The sequence below is a fragment of the Thalassophryne amazonica genome, chromosome 3 (assembly GCF_902500255.1).
Source record: "Thalassophryne amazonica chromosome 3, fThaAma1.1, whole genome shotgun sequence".
In the NCBI taxonomy this organism is placed as follows: domain Eukaryota; kingdom Metazoa; phylum Chordata; class Actinopteri; order Batrachoidiformes; family Batrachoididae; genus Thalassophryne; species Thalassophryne amazonica.
The window spans coordinates 131,942,685-131,950,147 of NC_047105.1; positions in this window are offsets into that span (position 1 = coordinate 131,942,685).

The following is a 7,463-nucleotide window of genomic DNA, read 5'->3' on the forward strand; positions in this document are numbered from 1 at the left end:
ACCCCGCCCGGCAGTTTGTGGTCGAGGTCAATCCTTCAGATATTGGTGTGGGAGCTATTTTGTCCCAAATGAGCCCCACTGACAAGCAGTTACATCTGTGTGCCTTTCTGTCCCGTAAATTGTCTGCCGCTGAAGGAAATTACTGCATCGCCAGCTGCGAACTGCTGGCAGTAAAAGTCGCCTTGGAGGAGTGGCGTCACTGGCTCGAGGGGGCACAGATGCCATTTCCTGTATATACCGATCATAAAAACCTAGCTTATCTTCGCACGGCTAAGCGTTGAAACGCACGTCAAGCCCAACACCCTTGTTCTGGTGCTTTCCACACACACCTGTTTCCTATTTGCAGCTCATCACCTGGGTGTATTTAAGATCCACAGTTTGTTCTGCTCCTTGCCAGATTGATGTGCCTTTGTGCCTTCGCTCCAGCTCTGTTTTGTGTTTTTCCTTGACCTACTTGTGTTTCATGTTTTTGATTGCCTGCTTGTGTACCCAACCACACCTAAGCCTGATGTTCTTTGTTCTTCTGCTCTTGCCTGCCTTTTTGTGTACCGGACCCCGTTTGCTGTTTCAGCAAACTATTTTTACCCACAGAGCTTTTTGTTCGAGTCCTGCATTTGTGTCCAGCCATCTGTCTACTAAGCCTGATAGGCACTATACATTTTGTGTCATAGCACAAATTTGAATGAGCTTATTATTTTCAATACGCCATAAACCGTTTGGAGGCAATTGCAATACTGGCTGGGACATCTGTAGCTGAAGTTCACGTCTGTAGCTGAAGTACAGCTACAGACGAGAAAAGCTCAAGAAATTTCTTGTTGTGTGGGCCGCCCGAAGAGGAGGTACTGCTGGCTCACCACCAGAGGGCGCCCTGCCTGTTGTCGGGTTTCAGGCACCAGAGGGCGCAGGCGCCTCTCAGGAGCTCCAGGAGCGCCAGTACTGACAGCTGTCAGTCATCAGCCATCGTCACCACCACCCATAAAAGCGTGGGAGAATCATCAGAACTCTGCCAAGTTATCAGCTTACCCGTCAGGTAAACCAACTCAGCCGTTCTGTGCCATACGCACATGTTTTTGCATCTGAGCTTTTTGCAGTCGTAACCTTTTTGTACACTTGCAGCTTGTAGCTGAGTTTGTGGAAGTTGGAAGGAGTTGGCGTTTCCACTCCTCACTTCAGACTTGATTAAGTGATACATAAGGCACTGCACGTACTCTGTGTTACTGTTTGGAGGTGGAGGTTTTTTCCTCCAGAAAGGAATTGTATTTTTGCTGACTGTTTGCTGGGTGTACACACACCCACCTTTAACCTGTGTCTGTTCCTGCCAGCAGTACCAGATCTGACAGCTGGAAGCGGTGGCCACCTGGGGACTCAGGACTTGGCGGCTCCGGTGTGTTGCAGGTCTCCGTTGGTGGTGGAACCTTGTGGGTCCCGGCTCTTCTCTGGATAGGCGTCTCCTACCCTCGGGCCTGCCCACGCGTCATCTTTTGTGTAGATTGATTGACAGACTAAAAGCATATTTTGGTGGTTGTGCACATTTGCAGAATAAATTGTTATTTATTTGGACTTCCTATTGGCCGTTCATTTACGCCCCCTGTCGTGGGTCCGTGTACTTTACTTTCCCAATATTTGTGTTGCGATTTTTTTTTTATTGGACTGAGGAAAGCAGAAGCCAGTCTGTACATGAAGAAGTTAAGGCATGGCATTAGATACAGACTACATTGTCAGGATTGTTTTTGAACTATTTGGCTGTTTTTGCAAGTTGACTGAGAACAATTTTGGATTGGATTGCTGTTTAAAGTTCGTGTTGGACAATTTGGAACCTCTTGATTTCAAAGGACCAGTGACACGCACCAAAATGTAAACCCCTTTTCTCGTTTATAAATTAATAAACTATCAAATGACAAGAATCTATTTTAGGTGTTATATAAAACAAATAATGAATTTTTTTTCATTTGTGTAATGGAAGTATTTCATGAGATGAAACATGAACTGTTCCATTTAAATCACCTATGTGCAGGATCAGTGTCATAACGGGCGGCTGCCCTGACACCAGGAGCGGGTGGACCCATGGTACAAACTCCCAAACCAGGCTTTGTGGTATAAGAAGTCGTCATGTTTATTACAGGCAGAGGTTCGGCACAGGTGATCAGATAGCGGAGCAGAGGTTCGAGTACAAGCAGGGCAAGGCATAAACATAGTCATTTCCACGCAGGGGTCTGAGGCACGAGCAAACACAGGCATGTAGGCTGAGACAAAAAGGCGCGGTCAAGAAACTCAGAGCAAAGAACTGGTACACGGCGAGACTAAACAGGACAAAGAACAAGAAGGCTGGAGAGTGTGCTCGAAGTGTCAACAATCTGGCGAGGGACTGTGAGACTGTGGGGGTTTATATGCATGTGGACTAATTAGGAACAGGTGGCGTTAACAAGGTGCACAAGGATCCAGAAAGGGGGCGTGGCTAATGAACAAAGATACTATGTTGTGCAAGACAGTGAGGGAAGAGAACACAAGGTGGAGAGAAGAAAAGACAAAGATGTGTGAACAGGAGTCAAGAGTGTGACTAAATAACACAGCGGACAGAGTTAAAGTGAGAGACAGAGACACATGGCAGGTGCAGGGTGTGGAGTGAACTCAGAGGGGCGTGAGGAAAACCAGGGAACTATGAACAGAACATACTATGGATGGAAGCAGACAAGACATGAGAACTGATTGAGAACTGAAACAAATACAAGAGCAGAACTAGACTAGGAAAACAAGGTGATGAACTATAAGAAGAAAACAAACTACAAGAAAACAGAAAGCAAAATCCTGATATAAAGCATAATAGATAACACAAATGAGAAAATACACAGATGATACGAATAACTAATGATCAATAATGCAAACATAATCTGACAGAACAAAACTGGAACAGAACTGGGAACAACCATATGATGAAAACAAAATAACTAGTGAATCATGACAAGAACAAAGTGACAAGAAAAACATGACAGAATAAAACCTGATGAAAATAAATATTAATAAATCAAAGTTGAAAAGAACAACAGAAAGGGGAAAAACCAGAATAAACCCCCAGATCTGGCCGCAACCGTGACAATCAGGTACATAGGTGTTTGTAGATCACCTACTTAAGTCACCGGAGGTCACATGAATACTTTAGGAGATCAGCTGCTCAAGTCACAGGAGGTCATGTCGACATGTTAGAGCAAGTCACAGGCGGTCACGTCGACACTTCAGGAGATCAGCTGCTCAAGTCACAGGAGGTCACATCAGTACTTTAGGAGATCAACTGCTTAAGTCACAGGAGGTCACGTCAACATGTTTGGAGATTGGCTGCCCAAGTCACAGAAGGTCATGTCGACATGTTAGGAGAGCAAGTCACAGGAGGTCACATCGATACTTTAGGAGATCAGCTGCTCAAGTCACAGGAGGTCACCTCAACATATTAGGAGATCAAGTCACAGGGGGTCATGTCGACACTTTAGGAGATCAGCTGCTCAAGTCACAGGCGGTCACGTCGACACGTTAGGAGATCAGCTGCTCAAGTCACAGGAGGTCACGTCAGCATGTTAGGAGATCAGCTGCTCAAGTCACAGGAGGTCACATGGACATGTTCTGAGATCAGCTGCTGTGGTCATAGGTCACGTAGGCACTTAGATTTACATGTATTCATTTCACTTAAACATACTGAGCTATTTTTCACAGCCGAAATAAGAATCAGCTAGAAAAGGCACAGATGTAGTTTATACAGTAGAAATTACAATCTGGCTTGAAGCAAAAAAGCATAAGATTATATTCAATACAAAAAAGTGCTTTCAAAGGTTTGAGAAGAACAATTAACAGAACAGAACAAGAAGAAGATGTATAATGTGGTATTTATTAAAGCATGGGTTGCTGTGGTGGATTCAAAGTCACAAGGTATAATAAGAGAGGTTTCCAGGGCGTGCTGTCAGGGACCACTGCAGTAATCTCTCTGCTTCCTTGTTAACTTACTGCTGGTGAACTAATGCCTTTGGTGCTGCTATCTCCAGCCAACTGATTCTGCTGTGTTTCTCTCCGTCTGTGTTACTGCCTCTGGGTTTCCAGAGGCTGGCGCTGCTCCCAGAGGAGCAGCAGACTACCCTGGCATTGGCATCTGATGTCTGCTATCAGAAGTGTTTAAGAGCTGAAACTCGAGACACTGCACTAAGATGGACCCTTTACAGTATATATTGAAAGCCAAGGCGGCTCTGTGTGTGTAACTTCTTCGATAAAACAGAAACTGGGGAGAACTAACAATTGGGTATGCTTATGTACTTTGGGTCAAGGATGAACGTCGCAAAAATGAAAAGTTGATAGGACTAATATTTTTGGAGAAATCAGGGATATTAGGTAACAACAGTGAACAATGGATGTTAATATCGCCACTCGTAGAGCGCAAAACTCCGCCAACACTAGTTTCCAATTCCACAAATTTTTACCATGGAAAAAAAATTCAAAGCTTAAGTCCTGTTAGAAATGACTTTTCATAAAATATAGATTAATGGACTGCATTTATACAACCCCTGGCAAAAATTATGGAATCACCGGCCTGTTCATTCAGTTGTTTAATTTTGTAGAAAAAAAGCAGATCACAGACATGACACAAAACTAAAGTCATTTCAAATGGCAACTTTCTGGCTTTAAGAAACACTATAAGAAATCAGGACAAAAAATTGTGGCGGTCAGTAACGGTTACTTTTTTAGACCAAGCAGAGGGGAAAAAAAATATGGAATCACTCAATTCTGAGGAATAAATTATGCAATCATGAAAAACAAAAGAACGCTCCAACACATCACTAGTATTTTGTTGCACCACCTCTGGCTTTTATAACAGCTTGCAGTCTTTGAGGCATGGACTTAATGAGTGACAAACAGTACTCTTCATCAATCTGGCTCCAACTTTCTCTGATTGCTGTTGCCAGATCAGCTTTGCAGGTTGGAGCGTTGTCATGGACCATTTTCTTCAACTTCCACCAAAGATTTTCAATTGGCTTAAGATCCGGACTATTTGCAGGCCATGACATTGACCCTATGTGTCTTTTTGCAAGGAATGCTTTCACAGTTTTTGCTCTATGGCAAGATGCATTATCATCTTGAAAAATGATTTCATCATCCCCAAACATCCTTTCAATTGATGGAATAAGAAAAGTGTCTAAAATATCAACGTAAACATCTGCATTTATTGATGATGTAATGACAGCCATTTCCCCAGTGCCTTTACCTGACATGCAGCCCCATATCATCAATGACTGTGGAAATTTACATGTTCTCTTCAGGCAGTCATCTTTATAAATCTCATTGGAACGGCACCAAACAAAAGTTCCAGCATCATCACCTTGCCCAATGCAGGTTTGAGATTCATCACTGAATATGACTTTCATCCAGTCATCCACAGTCCACGATTGCTTTTCCTTAGCCCATTTAACCTTGTTTTTTTCTGTTTAGGTGTTAATGATGGCTTTTGTTTAGCTTTTCTGTATGGAAATCCCTTTTCCTTTAGGCGGTTTCTTACAGTTCGGCCACAGACGTTGACTCCAGTTTCCTCCCATTCGTTCCTCATTTGTTTTGTTGTGCATTTTCGATTTTTGAGACATATTGCTTTAAGTTTTCTGTCTTGACGCTTTGATGTCTTCCTTGTCTACCAGTATGTTTGCCTTTAACAACCTTCCCATGTTGTTTGTATTTGGTCCAGAGTTTAGACACAGCTGACTGTGAACAACTAACATCTTTTGCAACATTGCGTGATGATTTACCCTCTTTTAAGAGTTTGATAATCCTCTCCTTTGTTTCAATTGACATCTTGTGTTGGAGCCATGATTCATGTCAGTCCACTTGGTGCAACAGCTCTCCAAGGTATGATCACTCCTTTTTAGATGCAGACTAATGAACAGATCTGATTTGATGCAGGTGTTAGTTTTGAGGATGAAAATTTACAGGGTGATTCCATAATTTATTCCTCAGAATTGAGTGATTCCATATTTTTTTCCCTCTGCTTGGTCTAAAAAAGTAACCGTTACTGACTGCCACAATTTTTTTTCTTGATTTCTTATAGTGTTTCTTAAAGCCAGAAAGTTGCCATTTGAAATGACTTTAGTTTTGTGTCATGTCTGTGAGCTGCTTTTTTTCTATAAAATTAAACAACTGAATGAACATCCTCTGAGGCCGGTGATTCCATAATTATTGCCAGGGGTTGTATAGCACTTTTCCATCTGCATCAGACGCTCAAAGCGATTTACAAATAATGCCTCACACTCACCCCAGTGTGAGGGTGCTGCCATACAAGGTGCTCACTACACACCAGGAGCAACTAGGGGATTAACGACCTTGCCCAAGAGCCTTTAGTAATTTTCCGGTCAGGCTGGGATTTGAACCAAGGATCCCCTGGTCTCAAGCCCAACGCTTAACCACTAGACCACCACTTCCCCCTGAGCTGACACTGAACCTCATGCAGTGACATCACCAGGGGCCCTGGTTGCCCTTTGACATTCACTCTATCCTTTTACATGTTCTTGGTGAATTCATCTCAGTCTGCTGCATAAATATTTCCTTTTTTGCTGTCAATCACCAAAGCTGATTGAGGGGGACGCTCCAGTGTACAGCCAGTCTTCTGGACAAGTGCTGAAGTAAGTAAGTAAGTAAGTAAACTTTATTTATATAGCACTTTTCACAGACCAGGGTCACAAAGTGCTTCACATGATAAAATCAATAAATACAAAATAACACATACAAACATTTAAAAGAAAATCAAGCTAAAATGCAATTTTAAAAAGGTGAGTCTTAAGTTGCTTTTTAAAAACATCGACAGAGTCTATCGAGCGAAGGGAGCAGGGAAGCTCATTCCAAAGGCGTGGCGCCACGGAAGTCTTTTGAAATAAATAGATATAATGGTCCATGATTACAAAATTTCAGCAATGTTGCAGATCAATGGCACATTCAACCAGGGTGATCCTGTCATGGAGTCAGGGAACAGACAGTGAAAGTGCAGACCGTCCCTGCTGTGAACATGTTGTTACAGTTGAGTTGGCCAAGGAGATAAAGTTGCATAACTCTGGGCTGGTATGGTTTGAGCACTGAACACTGATGGATCTGAGCTAAATCCACGTAAACAAAGGATCCACTGTTGCCCTGAAGTCGCGTGACCATATCAGGTTTTATGCAGTTTGAGTAACTGCTCTGCTCAAATGCACAGCAGAACTGAGATGAACAAAATCATTGCACAGGCAGCCAAAATGCTTCTTTTAATCGCGTGATGGTTGAACTGAGGAATCAAGGTGCAGTTCCCATATCTTACCTATTGGTGGCTTTAATGCACCACTTCTTTTATCAGCTGCCAATAAACCACATTAAAAGAAATATACAAAGTCCACTTTTCTTTGATAATCTTCATAGGGTCTTCTTTTCCTTGTTTCTTCAAAAATGCTTTTACATTCACCACTGTCCATCGC